Genomic DNA, 19,306 nt, shown 5'->3' with positions numbered 1-19,306 from the left:
AGGGGGAGTGTGGGCGAAGGGTCGCAAGATGGGGTGCAGAGGTTGCCAGTTGACTGGAGAGAATGTGGTCTGGAAGAGGGAAACACTACATGCTCCCTTCGTGCTTCAGGAGAGCGGTTGGTGGGAGCCAGCCACTGAGCTGCACGTGCAGCCAAAGCCAAAAGTGGTTTTACCAACTGGGTTTTCCGGCCAATAAACCAAATCAGGTCCAGTGTATTTGCACCAGAGAAGTACAGGTGCAGGAGTTTACTCATCAGGGGATACCGCTTTGTGGAACTTGCAATTAGACCGAAAGTGGTGGTCTTACATCTTCACAATTAAATACAATTTCTGTACTGTGGGCCACCTTAAACGCATTTAGAAAATGACATAAAACAAGGTTCCATTTTTCAAGATCAAGGCAACACATTAAACAAATCATGATTACAACTCCTCTTAGGCTTTTATTTATTTTAGAAATTTTCATTTAGCAAATTTAATTGACAATTAATGGAGTACTTCACATCACAAAACAAGAAGACCTGACCAAGACCAGCAGAAGGGTGGCAAAACAATTTAGGGTGGAAGAAGACTAATAACGTTGAAACTGGATGAACAGGTCAGTGTTGTGATGCAAAATGATGGGAACGTCTTGCAAACCATTGGCTGTAGTAATTAAACACCAGTTTGTAAAAGAGAAATGAAGGCATGTAGGATAGGACTTCCCTGATCAGTTCAAATTATTTGAGCTGAAAATTTACCCAGGACTAGTGTCTTCCCCACTGTCATACACAGATCGGGGTGGCTGTGTGGGTGATTGAGTGTGTGAGGACATTCACAACTTTATAGAAAATATTGTCACAACATTCCATAGAAAACACATGGGGTATTGTCAATAACTTCTGCCTTGAAAAATGGGCACCAATCATTGAATTCAGACTTTGATTCTACAAAATGTGATGCTCGTTTGTAAAGTGAGAAAAGTTACACGGGGCACTGAAAACGTTTGCAAAATAAAAAAATGTAAAACGCTTAACTGAAATAGACTAAACTTACCAGGTAAGCAGTGCAAATGCCCAATCTGTAACTCATCAAGTTCATTGTACTTTCGCTTGGCCAATTTAAGTTATATATGTCAAAATGAAAGTGAAGCTTAAGCATGCGAGGTTATCAGCCAATGTTTGAGGTAAGTGACACTTTTTATTTTTTTAATTGAGGGTCTGCAATACCCACTGGACACAATTTGGTAATGTTTCTTAAAATAACACGAGGTGTCTAGCTAGAATCATTTGGATCCATTACAGCCAATCACTTTGTGAGATTCGGTATAAAGTAGCACCTGGTGTCTGCTGCGAAGGCCCAGTTAGTCGGCTCTCTCCTTACCCTGTAACAGGTCAAAAACATAAAAGGACATATTTCCCCCCACACTACTATAGCCTTGTCAGGTGAGTAGGAGGAGACAGGAGGGGTGTAAAATATACCCTAGCCTCGAACAAAACATATTTGTGGGCAATAATCTTCAACAGCTTTGCTGTGCTGCAGGGGGACATTTTCTTAACTTCTCATCCTTTCAAACTGACCCCCACCGTTCCCAAGAACAGTTAATGCATTTACTTCCTCTCAGCCTTGCCGCAGGGCTAGGAATGATTAAAGGTCCAACCCTTGCCTTTGCTAAGAGCAGGGAGAACTTTACTTTACCATGGAAATAGCTTCTAGCTTCTGTGGTTGTTAACGACAATTCCAGTCTTGAACAAGATCTAGAAGGTAGTGTGTCCCTCTTGCCAAATGCTAGGAGCATTTCTGTTAACTTTAAAACAAAAACAAGCATAAAAAATGAAATGCAATAGGTCTTGCCTTTCATTAAGTTAAACTCATTTGCTTTACTATACAATACCATTAGCAAAGCAAATGGCTTTGACTTAATCAAAGGCAAGACCTATTGCATTTTCAATGCTTGTTCTATTCGTGTAACTCTCTCATGTGATTTCCCCCTAAAATCCTTGCCAAACGCAGTGGAGTGTCAGCAGGGTCATGTCGGCAGGGTCATGTCGGCAGGGGCGTGTCGGCAGGGGCGTGTCGGCAGGGGCGTGTCGGCAGGGGCGTGTCGGCAGGGGAGTGTCGGCAGGGGCTAGTCTGCAGCAATTGCGTGTCAGCAGTTGCGTGTCAGCAGCAGCGTGTCAGCAGCAGCGTGTCAGCAGCAGCGTGTCAGCAGCAGCGTGTCAGCAAGGGTGGGTCAGCAAGGGTGGGTCAGCAGCAGTGATGTATCAGCAGTGGCGTCAGCAGTGGCGTCAGCAGTGGCGTCAGCAGTGGCGTCAGCAGCAACGTGTCAGCAGCAACGTGTCAGCAGCAACGTGTCAGCAGCAACGTGTCAGCAGCAACGTGTCAGCAGCAACGTGTCAGCAGCAACGTGTCAGCAGCAACGTGTCAGCAGCAACGTGTCAGCAGCAACGTGTTAGCAGCAACGTGTCAGCAGCGGCGTGTCAGATGCGGCGTGTCAGCAGCGGAGTGTCAGCAGCGGAGTGTCAGCAGCGGCGTGTCAGCAGCAGGTGAATCTCCCTCCATCGGCCGACGGACCGGGTCGGCGGAACCCCACATGAAGGAAAACTGCCCGCGAGACGAAGGTAAAACAGCAGCCAATAAATCACTGAGGCAGCTTTATCCTTCTGGGACTACTTCGTATACCTACATTAGGAAAACGACATAGTACAGCACCACCGGAACCCCCTGTTAAGAACAAAAAGAATTCTGTTTATGAAAGGAACGCCAGAGGCTAATGTGCCATTCTGTGCCGGTTTTAATATCAAAAAGGAGAACTCCAGCCTTACGAGCCAAAAATCCCCGGCTCCATTGCTGTCTATTATCATTCAGACCTTATAGGACTGCCTGAAAAGGAAAGGGGAACAAAAACAACACACTAAGGTGCCGACCGAATGTGAATCTGAACAGCCTGAAGCCTGGCTTTCGATACTACCAGCGGCATCGGCGCCCCTCTACTTGCTAAGAAGTCGCCTGATGCTTGAAACTCTTGAGTAAAAAAGCTAAAACCAGAATTTTATCATTGTGTCCGCCCCAGTATACTGCCCCTTGCCCTGACGAAGGTGCAGCCTTATTGGCTTGTCACCGAAACGCGCGTCGGCGTATGTCTCCAGGAATACGGTTATTGTCCACACTACATCAGGACCCGTAGTTAAAACCATCTATCTGGATTAACACCTTGACATATCCAGCACAGGAACCATCGTTGTGCTATACCCGCAAGGAGTAGAAAAACTGATTGGTAGAATGAATGATGTATGGTACTAGATTAGCTAGAGTGAGGAAGGATTGAGTGTGAATGATATGGTGTTTGTTAAGTATTGGCCGTTACTGGGTAGGACAAATTTCCCCTATGTCTTTGTCTCTATATATTTGTTTGTTTTATTTATGATATATATGCACTATTGACATACTAAAAGAAGAAGAAACTTTTTATATCTGTGTGATCAGAAAACAAAAAATAAAAAATATATATTTTTCAATATGAACTGTTTAGCCTATTTGATTTGACCATGTAATTGTTATGTTCAGTGTCAATCCCTAGGTTAATCGCCCCTTTATGTATATCTCCTAGACCCTCTAACTAGGGCCTGTATATCTGGAGGCAGGGTTCTCTCCTTTTCTTTTCATTTGTCAGCAGCGGTGTGTCAGCAGCGGCGTGTCAGCAGTGGCGTCAGCAGCGATGTATCAGCAGTGGCGTCAGCAGCGATGTGTCAGCAGCGATGTGTCAGCAGCGGCGTGTGAACCGCGAGGTGTGTCAGCAGTGGTGTGTCAGCAGTGGTGTGTCAGCAGTGGTGTGTCAGCAGTGGTGTGTCAGCAGTGGTGTGTCAGCAGTGGTGTGGCAGCAGTGAAGTGGCAGCAGTGAAGTGGCAGCAGTGGCATCAGCAGCGATGTGTCAACAGTGGTGTATCAGCAGTGAAGTGGTAGCAGTGAAGTAGCAGTGAAGTGGCAGCAGTGGCATCAGCAGTGAAGTTTCAGCAGTGAAGTGTCAGCAGGGAAGTTTCAGCAGTGGCATCAGCGGGGGCGTGTCAGCGGGGGCGTGTCAGCGGGGGCGTGTCAGCGGGGGCGTGTCAGCGGGGGCGTGTCAGCGGGGGCGTGTCAGCGGGGGCGTGTCAGCGGGGGCGTGTCAGCAAGGGCGTGTCAGCAAGGGCGTGTCAGCAAGGGCGTGTCAGCAAGGGCGTGTCAGCAAGGGCGTGTCAGCAAGGGTGTGTCAGAAGCAGCTTGTCAGTAGTGATTTATCAGCAGTGGCGTCAGCATTTGTGTGTCAGCATTTGTGTGTCAGCAGTGGTGTGTCAGCAGTGGTGTGTCAGCAGTGGTGTGTCAGCAGTGGTGTGTCAGCAGTGGTGTGTCAGCAGTGGTGTGTCAGCAGTGGTGTGTCAGCAGTGGTGTGTCAGCAGTGGTGTGCACAGCGGCGATGTGTCAGCAGTGGTGTGACAACGGTGGCGTGTCAGCAGCGGCGTAGCAGCAGTGGCGTAGTAGCAGCAGCGGCGTAGCAGCAGCGGTGTTGGAGCAGAGGTGTAGGAGCAGCGGTGTAGCACCAGTGTAGTGCACAGCAGTGGTGTGTCAGCAGTGAAGTGCGTCAGCAGCGGGGCGTCAGCAGCGGGGCGTCAGCAGCGGGGCGTCAGCAGCGGGGCGTCAGCAGCGGGGCGTCAGCAGCGGGGCGTCAGCAGTGGGGTGTCAGCAGCGGGGTGTCAGCAAGTGTGTTAGCAGTGGTGTGTCTGCAGCGGTGTAGCAGCAATTGTGTAGCAGCAGCGATGTGTCAGGAGTTAAGTGCACAGCAGCGGGGTGTCAGCAGCGGGGAGTCAGCAATGGTGTGTCAGCAATCGTGTGTCAGCAGTGGTGTGTCAGTAGAGTAGCTGCAGGGGTGAAAACAAAACAAAGCCTTGTTAGCAAGTAAATGGTCTTTTAAAGACCTGTGAAGTACTCCAGTGCGGCTGTGGGTGTGTGCCCGGAAAGCTGTCGCAGCCGAGCTGACACACACGACAGGAGGGTGGGAATGGGGGGGCTGAAGCCCTTTCAGCCCAATGAGCGCGGCGCGCCTGCCTATAATACATTCCAGTCAAGAATGCTGTACACAAAGCTACACATATGCATATGCATACTGGTAAGTAGCATATTCCGTTCGAGGCATGTGGGCTGCTGAATTCATATCTGTGCATAGAATGTATAGCAGTCTCTCCCTTAGCGGTGGCTACCTGTGCCAGCTGCAGCAGTTTGAAAAAGAGTTTTTAGAACAGCCTGTCCTACAGCAGCTTGCTGTTTGGAATGTACATCTACACAGTAGTGTTTTGTGAAGGTATATATGGTAGACCATGTGGCTGCTCTACATATTTCCTCTAGAGGAATGTTTCCTAGGAAAGCCATAGATGCCCCTAGTTTGAGTGTTGAATGCGCACTTGTGGGGAACTGTAAGGTGCGTTTTGCTTTTTGATAAAATATTTAAATGAACTGAACGATCCATCTGGCTAACCCGGATTTTGAAATTGGGTTGCCTTTGTGTTGTGGTGAAAAGGCAACAAACAATTGTTTAGTTTTCCTAAAATCCTTAGTTCTGTCAATGTAGTAAAGAAGAGCTCTTTTGACATCTAGTGTATGTAGTGCTCTTTCAGGTACTGACTGTGGATTTGGAAATAACACTGGCAGTTTTATTGTCTGATTGATATGAAAGTGGGATACCACCTTTGGCATGAATTTAGGGTTGGTTCTAAGCACCACGCTATTTGCATGTATTTGGATAAATGGCTCTTGAATAGTTAGGGCTTGCAGCTCGCTAACTCTTCTAAGCGAAGTAATCGCTACCAGAAAAGCCACCTTCCATGTTAGAAATTGTAATTCACATGAATGTAACGGCTCAAATGGTGGTCCCATCAGTCTGGTTAAAACAATGTTTAGGTTCCAGACTGGTGAAGGTGGGTGTTTTGGAGGAATGATTCCTTTGCGTCCCTCCATGAATGCTTTAATTGCTGGCACTCGAAACAGCGAAAGATGCTGTCTGTTTTGAAGATAAGCTGCTATGGCAGCGAAGTGTATTCGTACATATGAATAAGCTAAATTGCAACGATGTAAGTGCAAAAGATAGCAAATGATGTTTTGTGTTGAAGCATCTAATGGGTTTATGTCATTATTATTACAATAAATGACAAAACACTTCCACTTTGAAGCGTAACATGCTCTGGTAGCAGGTTTTCTTGCCTCTTTGATAATATTCATGCAGTCTGGAGGTAAGTTTAGGTACCCAAACTCTAGGACATCAGGAGCCAGATTGCAAGGTTCAGCTGTTGCGGATCTGGGTGCTGTATGTCTCCATGGCTCTGCGTTAGAAGAGCGGGTGTTAGATGCTGTCTTTGATTAGGCACCACGGAGAGTTCTAGAAATGTTGTGTACCACGGTTGCCTCGCCCATGTTGGAGCAACTAGGATTAGTGTCATTGGATGCTGCCGTAGTTTGTGTGCCACCAGCGGTATTAGTGGTGCTGGGGGAAAAGCGTACGCAAATCTGCCTGACCAGTTCATCCATATCGCATTGCCCTGCGACTGCGGATGTGGGAACCTGGCGGCAAAGTACTGGCATTTTGCGTTTTCCTTTGTGGCGAACAGGTCTATGTCTGGTTGTCCCCACTGTTGGAAGCATGGTTGTAGCACTTTGGGATGAATCTCCCACTCGTGCATATGTTGGATGTGTCTGCTGAGCAGATCCGCTATTTGATTGTCCTTGCCTGGGAGGTGTTCCGCCATGAGAAAAATGTTTCTTTGAATGGCCCACTTCCACATGCTTTGAGCTAAGTGTGATAGTTGTGGAGAGTGTGTTCCTCCCTGCTTCTGTATGTAATACATTGCTGTCATGTTATCCGTCCGGATCAACACAGTCTTGTTGCACAAATGTATTTTGAATGCTTTCAGTGCCAGAAAAACTGCCATCAGTTCTAGTAAGTTGATGTGCATTTTCTTTTGTTGTGTTGTCCATAGGCCTTGCACTGTGTACTGAAGGACATGGGCTCCCCATCCGAACAGGTATGCGTCCGCCGTCATGACTATCTGTGGTACAGGCTCTTGGAACAGTCGACATTTGCAAAGGTTTTGTGGATTCCACCAATGCAGAGAGTTGTATGCACGACTGGTTACCAACACTATGTCTTTCAATTGTCCTTGAGCCTGGTGCCATTGTTGTGCTAGGCACTGTTGTAGCGGACGCATGTGTAGTCGTGCGTGAGGGAATATGAATATGCACGAAGCCATCATGCCTAGGAGTTGCATAAACACTTGTGCAGAGAGCGAGTGTTGAGGCTTGAACTTTTGGATGAGCAGTTGCATACTGTTGATTCTTGCTGTGCTTGGGTATGCTTTTGCTGCTAGAGTATCTACTGTTGCTCCCAGGTACTGTTGTACATGGGACGGCTGTAGGTGAGATTTTGGGTAGTTCAGCGAGAATACTAGACTGTGTAGGAGATGAATGGTGCGAGACATGTGGCTGGCACATTGCTGGGCTGACTTTGCTTGTATTAGCCAGTCGTCCAGGTACGGGTAGACATGAATATGCGGTCGTCTTAGATGTGCAGCTACTGTCGCTAGGCATTTTGTGAACACCCGTGGGGCTGTTGTCACACCAAAAGGAAGGACTTTGAATTGGTAGTGTTGACCTTGTATTGTGAATCGAGATACTCCCTGTGAGCCGGGTGTATCGATATATGGAAGTATGCAACTTTGAGGTCTAAAGTTGCGAGGAAGTCTCCTTGCTGCAGCAGTTGTAAGACTTTTTGTAGAGTGAGCATATGGAAATGCTCTGATTGAATGTATTGATTTAGGGGCCTGAGGTCCAATATTGGTCTGAGAGACCCATCTTTTTTGGGGATTAGGAAGTATAGAGAGTATACCCCTGTACCCCAATGTTGTATAGGTACTGGTTCTATGGCTCCTTTTTGCAGCATATGTGTGGATGACCATAATTAAATGATTGGTCCTCATCAATTCCTATACAGGTGATGTTGCCTGTTTTTTTTTAATTACTCTGGTGGTTGGTTGCTCCAAGTCACTAAGGTTTTCTGGTGTTGGTCTATAGCTATTCTTCGATTCCTCAATAGGTGCTTCCTTTCTCTTTTTTGATCCTCCAACCTTTTTCTTTGGAAGAAGCCTTTATGAATCAAAAATATGTATGCACTTAAGTGAAAAATTGAAATTGATTTTTTATTGTACAGATACACAACACTCAATCAATTTTCTGTCCTGAAGATGACCGCATAAATAAACAGCGGTCGAAACGCTGTCAACGCTTCTTTGTGGCCCTAATTCATTAAGGACACTATACTTATGTCTATGTTGTTCCTTTTTTTAGGTCTCGGGACCGTCCCACTGTGTAGCAGTGGGCGGAGCCCGAGATTTAATGATTCTTAGAGGTGGCTTGAAACCCACCCCTCTTCTCCATTGGCTGGCCTAGTAAATACTGGCCAGCCATTGGAGGAGAGGGGCGTCACTCCCCTTAAGCCCCGTCTTTTTCGGATTCGGGGGCGTGTTTTTTAAGGTTCTTTCTACCTGTGACATCATCTGTCACTCAAACCTAAAAACACGCCCCCGAATGCGAAAAAGACTGTGCTTTCTCCGAGGCATTTCTGCTTTGCCTCGGAGAAACATGGTGGTGGTTTCTGGAGCTGCTCGGCTCCTCTGGCGTCCCCCCCCCTCCCTATGGCCCACAACCCTCCTCCGTCCCGCTGTCGCCCCCCTTCCCTCTGCCCGCAGCTCTCCTTCGTCATGCCTTCCCCCCCACCTGCCCCCCCTCTGCCCGCAGCCCTCCTCTGTCCCGCTCTCGTTTAGGACTTGTGCCCTGATTTTACATCAGAAAACAGTAACTAGCTTGGAACTGAAATGTATACTTTTTATACATTCGAAGCGTTTCTCAGCCACGAGCACGAGGACCGCATCTGCATACGCATTTATGGTCGCAGTCGCGAGTGTTGGAGCCAGGAGTGGGATTTACGCTAATTACTGCCTATTAGCAGCGACAATACGAGCAGCGCATCCATTGACCAGGGAGGCCTAATGGGAACTAATGCAGCAGCGGGCTTTCATTTTCCTGCTCTGGAGACGCCGCCCCACCCGGGGCGAGCTGCTCTTCCCTTTGATGTCTACCAAGTTTACTTTGTGAAAAGGCTGCCGGGCCCATCATTAATGAACTCCGGCTGAGACGAGTCGAAAGCTACTGGAAGGAGCCTAGAAGCACGCAGCCGGTGCATACTTCGAGGGTGCCCCATCTCCCCAAGAGCGGCCGACCTTGGAGGTGGGAATCCGGGTTCGAGCCCCGGCTCAACATCCTGTGATTCTGGGCAAATTACTCAACCTCTCGGTGCCTTAAAAACACGTCCAATGTAATCCGGTGCTCGTGTCGGAAGTTCTAATACCCTTGGACTAAGACCACGCCATATAAAAACTGGAGAAATTAAATATTACAGAAAGAGGACAAGGGGGGGCCTCCCTGGGTCCCCAAGCATCACATGTCGGGTTTACTACCAAACCGGGGAGAGGGTGTTTTGTTGCTTGCAGTAGGGCCCATGGTACCCCCTGAACTAGGGCACCTCGAGCGGCCTTCTCTGGTCCTTCTGCACTGCACTCTCAACATCCCCTGTGCAACCACAGGAATCACGTAGGCTCAGTGAGGTAAGGGGGGTCACCAATGAGGTTAAGGCGAGCGAAATAAGCGGCAGCCTGGGTGGGAGTAGTCGTTGCACAAAGGGATGGGTGTCAGGAGTACTCAAAACCCTAAGTCTATACCAGCAATATACAATGTATACATGCACGTGCATATTTCCATAGCAGCCATAATTCCGAATACATGTTGAGTCGGAGATGTCTGTCTGTATCGTGTTATCTCTTTGCAAATATGACACGTTGTTGATTGGCTTTTCTTGAAAATCCGAAGCAGGTATAGAGCTGAAAAGTTTGATCTCAGTAGTGGGGCGGCTACAAAAATGTGCACGGCCTTAGTTTAACTGCCTCACTTTTCAGGGAAAGCAAAATGGCGGCACGGAATAATCTCTGCTGGGTGGCGAACATTTTAGTGAGGTGCTGAGGGTAAACAATCAGCAAAGAAGGACTAAACTCTGACAGCAGGTGGACAGGGCTTAACGGAGGACACGAGGTGGTCCAAGACCCAGTGAGAATGCAAGTGAGATGCTGGAACGCAAGACTCGCTCACCTATGCCCACCCCAAGAACATGAGGAAAAGAAGTCGAGGATTTCAAGGTCCAATAAAATCAGGCGTAGGAGAACACGAGCGCAAAACGAGTTCGACGTGTATAGAAATAAAAAACAAGACAGAGATGCGGTCCCACTTCAGTTCTTAAGCAAAGAAGCCAGCTCGCTCGCGCAGGAATAGTAAGCGCCATATAAATGCAATTTAAATATACACTCACAACTTTCAGGCTATGGTAGGCGCTAAGGCAGCCAGAGAGACATGTCCAAGTTGCACTTCTGCCCAAAACCCTAATTAGACATCCCTATAGAATGGCGCGCGAGGGTTCTATCACTACTACAAAGGCAAGCAATGGCCTCTCAATGAAGTTCAATAGGGTAGTCAGACTCCCACTGCCAGCAACCAAGAGTATGACTACGAGGTCACTAAGTTTAACAAACTATACATTTTGTACATCAAAGGGAGGGGGCGCAGTTCACACGTGGAGGGGACAAGGGCTGAAAGGGGCCTGATGCAATCAGAATGTAAGGATAATTCTCACTGGTCAAACTTGGTCCATTGATGGGCTCTATTGTGCCAGTTTAAAGGCTGCAATTAACATGCGCCCCCCTGTCTCCAGACGGCAGCATTGCTATCATAAACATGTCTGCAGTCATTGCAGCTAATGAGAGGAGGAGGGGGCGGGGCTCCTTGTGCTGCTTCTGCCTGAATGGCCTGTTCCCAGACTCCTTGAAAAGTCGGGGTTGTCGTTAATGAATTCTGCAGCACTTATCTGACCACCATATACAGATTTGTTTTTGTATTGCAAAGTTGCAACTCCAATCGAAACAGCTCTGCTGTATGTTCCCAAAGCTTTCTTTGTTCCACATTCCTCAGACATTCACGGTGGATCCAGAAAGGAGTGAGGGAAAAAGTCTGAAATTGTCTAGAACCTACGTTTGGAACTACAGTGTGACGGTACTGAGATGTATGTGGAATTCCAGAAATCCTCCAGGAAGTCAACAACAGTTGCTGGAATGCTCCAAAGCATACTATCTCTACAGGTGGACTTTCCACAAGGTGCAAAATTCTCCATGTGTACATTTCAATTCTAAAACCCGCTTACCCCTGCCTTTCAAAGGATGAAGTTTAGTTGTGTTTGCAGGGAGAGGAACTACCCATAGGGAGTTTGTGAATTTGTGAGGGTGTAGGCGTTCACCTGCTTTAACAGGCTATCCTACCCAGGAACGCCCAGAATTCTACTCCTAAGTATAAACCAGCAAGTAGGGCAAATTCGCCACAATGCTAGAATTTCAGATTTGATAAACTGCTTATGAACATAAATTTCACAAATCCTGATTCTGTAAATGACGATTGGGCTTATGCATTTGAAAAGTCATAATTGTATGAACCCTAGTTCAGTTTAGATGCACAAAAGTCGTTGTGCCTCAGGCCTTCAGTGGACAAACCCCAGGCTCGGTCCCATCAGTGTATTCCCAAAGCAGTTTGGATTCTGGCTTGAACCAAAGTTGTGAAGTGGTTTGCAGAATGGATACCATCTGCCAGGGTAAAGTGCAGGACATGCTGATGCAAAGAGTACCTAGGTATCACTGTCCGAAGAGCAACAACAGCCTTAAAATGGCTAGAACTCTTCTTGAATAAGGACTGCTCCCAGATAGGCATTTGTTGCCCACCTTTAGCATGAATTGAAATGGTGCTGGAGATCTAAGAGAAGTATCACAGGCCTGCAAGCTCACAAGATGCCATTGTATTCTGGGCTGGACTGGGAACAGCAACCAACCCTGGCAGATTGCAGCTCGACCAGCTGCTGGTTACAGGGGCGGGAAGTAGAGGGTGCTAGCAAGAAGCACCGCTCCGTCACGGGGGGGGGGGGGCGATATTGCAGCACTGCTGCAAAACCACCCCCTAGCGACACAACTGCCTCCCAGCCCTCCGGCCTGTCGGGGAAAGGCCCAGTGCCAGCTACGACCAGTCCTGCCCTACTCTCATTTCACACAATATCGTCTCTCTTCACAGTGTCACCCAGTGAGGAGCTGATATCAGACGGTGAGCACCAGGTAAACTGGAAACCAATGCTCAGAGGGCGTTTTTTTCGTCTAAAGTGTGGAGGCGGCACACATTTGAAATCCATTGTGTATTTTACAACGTTTGTGGGTCACACAGAAGTGGAGAAGTGTGGCTCAATGATTAGAGCGGCAGACCCTGATGCAGAGGTCTAACCTGGGACCAAGGTTCAATTCCCCTCCTCGGCGGGTCTTGGGCTCAAAATTCTCGCCTCTGTGCCTATTCCAATCATGGAGTCCCACTCTGCAACTCTGGGCAATAGCTTGCCTAATCTCCACAACAGCCCCCACAATGCTAAGGATGCCTGGCCCCCACCTTGGGGGTGCCCAGGAGTGGATGCCTCACAGGGAAAGCCAGGATGGGTTCGACAGCGGTATTCGTACAAGCGCCTTGAGACCCTTGCGGGTGAGTAGTGCGCTATACAAGTATCAATTTACATTTACACAGGGCAGGTGGCTTTAGAAACGTTCTGTGCTTTTGGCCAGGGTTGGATTGGTCACATCCACTTTCTTGGCTCCACTTCGCCAGTGTCCCATCATGGCAGCTCAGGCTATGTTGGTTGAAGGTCCTGGCACCATCGCCAGGCCATGTTGCCTGCAAAGCCCCGCCTCCTCTCACACATAGAAAAATGATTCCAACTTGGCAGATCAGGTATCAATTACCACACGTAAGGCTCCCAGTTTCCATTTGTACAAATTATTTACGAATAAATACAGGCATAACACTTTCTAGTTTTTAATATATTTTCAAATGTGTAAAAAAAACAGACAGGAAGTCTTCTTCTGAGTTATTCTCAATGGTGTCAGTCATGACTGTAAGGCCAATGGCTGTGCAGACTGACAGGCAAGGGGATTCAATAGGGGACAAGGTTTTCTTATGAATATTTAAAAAGCTGCAGTTGTACATGTTTATATACTACGTTGTCAATATTTTCATATGAGCGTATTGCATATGAGTGATGCATCGCATATGTCTTCATATAGCCCTAAAACCCATCAGAGTACCCTTAGCTACTAAATAGAGCTGCAAACATATCCGATGCAGCTTCTGTTTTTTCACAAAAAACAAACTAAATAGGGGTGAATAGAGATAAAGTTAGTAAACAATCAATATGGAAAAACACACACAGAAAAGTTAAGAAATAAATGCCATAAATATGGGAGCCATAAACATAATTTACAGGACTAAAAAAAAGTCATTCTTTTGCATGTGTTGGCTTGGTTTGAGTTTGAGGCGCCCCGGAAAGGAAGGTTTTAGTTGAACTGAGCAGCCTTGCCCTAAGCTCTTAGGACCTGAATGAGGGAGCCATGTAGTTATGACACCTGAGGGGCGAGGCAGCCTTGACGTTTGTCCCTTAAGTTAGATCTCAAGAAGACAGCATGCCTCTGGCTCCCTAAAACCTCAAGGAGGCAGCTGTCTCATCTAAGCTCCCTGACACCTGAAGGAGGCGGTGGCTTGGCTCGCACAGGTGCCTAATGCTATTGGGAATGGAAGATGGCACACAATTGCTGCAGCTCCTGTCTGTGCCACAGCATTCAAAACCACGCCAGACAAATGGACTGATTACGATGGACCACCGTTCTCGTGGTGGCGGTCCCTCGACCGCCAGACTGGCTGTCCACCCACCGTATTACAATTACAGCAGTGGGACTACCAGAAGCCCGCCACAACCACCGGGGATCATGGATGCAGTGGCGTGGCAGTGAGAGGCCCCAAAATGCTGGCTGTGCCTATTAGGAGTTTCCTCACTGCCACGTTTTCATGGCGGTGAGGCTGACATGAAAACTGTGGCAGTGAGGAACCAAAGGGGGCACTACAGGGCGCATGCAGGGGAGCACATGTTGTGCCCCCCTCTGTGCGCTCACCTCCTTTCCTGCGCGGCATGGACTACCCAATCCATGTCGTGCAGGACCAGCCTTTGGCACGCCCATTCACTTTTGTTTAATTGATCGCTGCATATGCAAATTTTTGTACTTTGTGAAGAGGGGAGTACGTGGAGTATTTACCCTCTAACCCCATGTGTTTAGAAACGTTTGTAATGTGAACTCATGGGTACCCATAGAGTTCTTTATATTGGGGAGACCACGCTTTAATGCGGAATCATTTGTTGTCGTAACACTTAGTTTAAAGATGATCCAGGGGTCTTCTGCACAAGAGTATAGAGTGTATTCAACACCGTGGCCCATTAATAGGACTGTCCCCACAATTACAGTCTTTATTACGAAACGCACGATTCCTTTCAACAAGTTACTCCTAACTTGTCACTGCATGTTAATATTTCATCCTAGGTGTGCCAATTTAAAGATCCTTAGTCTAAAGGCCATAGCAAAAGCCACTGCCTCCCCTTTTATTGTATCACCTCCCACTTATTTCTACTTCCCTCATTCTACTCTACTTTATAGCCTTTCAGTTATGACCACCCTTCCAGCACACAGTTAATTACTTCAATTCTTGTTTCATTCTAATGCATCTGCCAGTACCTCTTCACCTGCCGCTAATCTGAACTCCCCTCTATAGCTGCACTCCGCTGTTAGTCTCCAACTCCGCCTCTACTTTATGCTCAATAAAGTGCCTACCATGCAAGTGCATTTTCAAGGGAGCTGTGAAATTGGAACCATTCTTCTGGGAGTGCTAAACGAGAAGATAATATTGATATAACTTTCAAGTAGCATTCAAGTATGCCATTATCCCATGCTCATGGCACACTTTTTGATACCTAGGTATGCACATTTACCATTCTTACAAGGATCTGTTAGAGGGAAACCTGGGCCCAACGACGAGGGCCTTGACATCCCAAGAGGCTTTCTGGACTGTTCTCCCATTAGCAGTCTCGGGGCAGGTAGCGATGTCTAAAATGGTGGTGCTACCTTGCCTCCTCTACCACTCTGTAAATCTGCCAGTGCTCCCGCCAGCGGCAATGTTTCACCAAATGTACTCCCTATCTAATATTAGGGGACGTGCACCATAGAATTAGTCTAGCAAAGTTGAGACTCCCTCCCACAAAGGGACTTCTGGGCGCCCCTGAACTTCTCCGGATACTACTTTGTGGCTGAACTGCAATGGGCAACATATTTGTTGGAATGGCATCATTTAGCTGATCAGAGGGGCGTTTTTAAGAGAGTTGAACTCCATGGCATACCTTTTCCAGGCAGTACTTTCCTGCACTCCTGAGGGCTGGTTCTCCTGTGCTGCCTCCGGTACACCCACCAGATGCCTCTGTATGCACCAGCGCTCCCCCTGAGGGGCATACCCATAGGCAGCAGCACATGGCATGCAACAGTGTTAACAAGATGGGATTAGGTAGGGAGGACTAGGTCCAAACTAATGTGGCATAGTGAGCAAAAGAACAGTGGGTTAAACCCAGATCTCTTGACTGGCTGTGCTTGCTCCCCTGCCCCCTGGCTGCGCTTGCTCCCCTGCCCCCTGGCTGCGCTTGCTCCCCTGCCGCCTCGCTGTGCTTGCTCCCCTGCCCCCTGGTTGTGCTTGCTCCCCCGCCCCCTGGCTGTGCTTGCTCCCCTGCCTCCTGGCTGTGCTTGCTCCCCTGCCCCCTGGCTGTGCTTGCTCCCCTGCCCCCTGGCTGTGCTTGCTCCCCTGCCCCCTGGTTGTGCTTGCTCTCTTGCCCCCTATTTGTGCTTGCTCTCCTGCCCCCTGGCTATGCTTGCTCTCCTGCCTCCTGGCTGTGCTTGCTCTCCTGCCCCCTCATTCGTTGTGCTTCCTCTTCTGCCCCCTCGTTGCTTGTGCTTGCTCTCCTGCCCCTGCCCCCTCGTTGCTTGTGCTTGCTCTCCTGCCCCTGCCCCCTCGTTCGTTGTGCTTGCTCTCCTGCCCCTACCCCCTGTGTGTGGGTGCTAATGCAATAGGTCTCGCATATGCAAACGATTAAGCTATTGGCAAAGTAAATGACAATACCATTTATTTATGATTTAAAAATAAAAAAAATTTTTAAAAATGTCATGAGCATTGCCAATAGCTCTACCTTTAATAATGCCGAGACCATTGCATTGTAAATGCTTGTCTATTATGTAATGTTTATTTTGCCACATGTCTGGTTTCTGTCATATGTATTTCCCATGTACACCAGCATTGTTTGTCTTGGGCGCAGTTGTTTTTAATGGTTTTGTGTACTATATATAATAAATAATATCCTTTTTAGGTTTTGCCTGGCGAAAGCTGCGCTCTGCGCAGCTTTTTCGCGCAGGCGAAAACCTGATGAGAACTGTAGTGTGGCTTTGGGTCGGCCCTCGTCATTCATTGGCTGGCTCCATAAATGGAGCCTAGCCATTGGACGAGGGGCCTGTCCGTCAATGCCGGACCAGACACGGGGCGTTCCCGACATTCTTTGGCTTTTGCCGACGTCACGCGACGTCAGGCGAAAGCCGGGAACGCCCCCGAATCTGTTCCGGCATTGCCGGCACTTCTGCGTCTCTCCTCCCCCGTTTCCCGCCCCGTGACTGGCCGGCCGGCCAATCCTAGCGCGGCCAGCCGGAAGTGCCCGCCCCCCGCAGCCCGGGGGAAGAAGGAAGACGGCAAGAAGTATGGCGGCGCCCGCGGGGCTCCCGTGGCCTGGAGGGAACCCCGGGAGATGCGGAGGACGTTGCCGGTCTCCCATGCCGAAGAGGGAGACCGGAGAAGTGCCAGAGAGATTGCCGCCGTCGACGTTGCCGGTCTCCCATGCCGAAGAGGGAGACCGGAGAAGTGCCGCCGTCGCAAGGTGCAGGTGAGTCGATTTGTTTTTTTTTTTTCCCCTCCTCTCTTCCCCTGCCTTCCTGCCCCAACCTCTCTCCCCCTGTCTCCTACCTTCACTCGTCGCTCGTCATGTCCTCCCGCAGCTCCTCGTCCACCTACCGCTCCTCGCAGCGCTACAGCGCTTTCGGTTCCATTGTTTCTTTAAAAAGGAAAAAAAAACATACAGAAAAAACGTTGCCGAACGTAGATGTGGTGAAACGCCGGTTTTCCTGATGCTGTGTGAATCGGGCAGAGCACATAAAATGGCGGCCGCCGCTCGCCTCGCTGAAAGGAAATTTGCTGTCGCTGCTACAAACACGCTGGTGGCACTAGAGATGTCAGAGCACCTGCAATCACTGCTCCGACCCTTCTTCCACACAAAACCATCTCCGCAACTGCTGCCGAGGAACAATACCGGGCTGTAATCAGAGTCGGAGCTCCACAAACGCAAGGAGCTCATGGAGGAGCTTCCATCTACAAGCGGCGCGCGACCACACCCCGCATAAAACATAACACTTAACCTGCAAAACGTATTAGTCGTAAACCCCATGTTCAAACTTTCGTCTCCATGATAACTTTTCACCACTGGGTTAAATTAATAACTTGGCTTCTTTCAGCAAATTCTATGCCAAATGGTAAGGTACATGCATAAATCACGAGTATAAGTTATATGCATAAATCACAACCATAGATCTCCCCCCCCCAGCCCCCCCACTCCCCCAAAAACTTTGTAACAAATGCATCGTGGGTGAAGGAGTATCACACGCTTAAATTGTGGATTTCTAATGCCATCGCCCGCTCTTTGGGGTGCGGTACCAGTGGATGTCGGGCAGCTTTGATCACATGTAAGCGCAGTCCTCTCCTGAGAGACTTCTTCTCTGGATGGGCAGAGTTCGCGGCTGGCTGGGGTAGGGTACAAGTTGGTTCAGATGGAGGCCCAAATGGTCTATACTCTAGCCTGGCTGTGACCTGAACTCTTCTCTGTAGGCTACGCCAGGAAACACGGCATGAAGATAACCAAAAGAACTGTGCATGTCTTCCCTGCCAGCTGTAGCAGAAGGGTTTGGCCTCCTTCCTAGTTGCACTGGCTGTTGCTAATTCAGCTTCCTGTCTAGGGCAGTGGGGCATGCATGTTTAACGTGTTCTGGTGAAGGGATTGACGTACTTGTGCCAAACTATTGTTTCTTAGTCAAACAATATGCTCACGCTCCCCAGGTATCCACCTGCATCCCTGGTGGAGTCATACTGGAACAATTTCAGAGTGATTGAGAGCAATTAACATTACACGGCAGAAATCATAGAGACTCAAAAATACAAGCTTCATTTGAAGGAAAAGTATAACAAATGTATTCAACAGGAGAGAGGTAAGGGTGTAAGTAGTAGCTGGTGGTCCATTTGGGAGCTCATAGGCAGAAAAATATTATGAAACAGTGGTGTGGTGATACATTGTCATTTACAGTAAATACGTTTATATTGAAATGGCAACTGAATTTGCGCATGCATACAGTTTTACTAATTAAACGACGTAGGTCTGAAGCTCCACTCTGAAGCTCCACTCTGAAGCTCCACTCTGAAGCTCCACTCTGAAGCTCCACTCTGGCTGCAGATTCAGAGTGGAGCTTCAGAGTGGAGCTTCAGAGTGGAGCTTCAGAGTGGAGCTTCAGAGTGGAGCTTCAGAGTGGAGCTTCAGAGTGGAGCTTCAGAGTGCAGAGTGGAGCTTCAGAGTGCAGCTTCAGAGTGCAGAGTGGAGCTTCAGAGTGGAGCTTCAGAGTGCAGAGTGGAGCTTCAGAGTGGAGCTTCAGAGTGCAGAGTGGAGCTTCAGAGTGCAGAGTGGAGCTTCAGAGTGCAGAGTGGAGCTTCAGAGTGGAGCTTCAGAGTGGAGCTTCAGAGTGGAGCTTCAGAGTGGAGCTTCAGAGTGGAGCTTCAGAGTGCAGATTCAGAGTGCAGATTCAGAGTGCAGAGTGGAGCTTCAGAGTGCAGAGTGGAGCTTCAGAGTGGAGCTTCAGAGTGCAGAGTGGAGCTTCAGAGTGGAGCTTCAGAGTGCAGAGTGGAGCTTCAGAGTGCAGAGTGGAGCTTCAGAGTGCAGAGTGGAGCTTCAGAGTGGAGCTTCAGAGTTGAGCTTCAGAGTGGAGCTTCAGAGTGGAGCTTCAGAGTGGAGCTTCAGAGTGGAGCTTCAGAGTGGAGCTTCAGAGTGGAGTTTCAGAGTGGAGCTTCAGAGTGCAGAGTGGAGCTTCAGAGTGCAGAGTGGAGCTTCAGAGTGCAGAGTGGAGCTTCAGAGTGCAGAGTGGAGCTTCAGAGTGCAGAGTGGAGCTTCAGAGTGGAGCTT

General features: G+C 48.6%; 1 protein-coding gene across 1 annotated transcript in view; it reads right to left on the bottom strand.

Moving 5' to 3' along the window:
• The window catches only part of LOC147732881 (protein mono-ADP-ribosyltransferase PARP14-like), a 1,341,877-nt gene that overhangs the window by 1,114,045 nt on the left and 208,526 nt on the right, over positions 1 to 19,306 (bottom strand). The gene's annotated exons all lie outside the window — the stretch shown is intronic.

The sequence above is a fragment of the Lissotriton vulgaris genome, chromosome 2_1, assembly GCF_964263255.1.
Source record: "Lissotriton vulgaris chromosome 2_1, aLisVul1.2, whole genome shotgun sequence".
NCBI lineage: Eukaryota > Metazoa > Chordata > Amphibia > Caudata > Salamandridae > Lissotriton > Lissotriton vulgaris.
The sequence above is the reverse complement of the archived record's forward strand: the minus strand, read 5'-3'. Positions and strand labels throughout refer to the sequence as shown.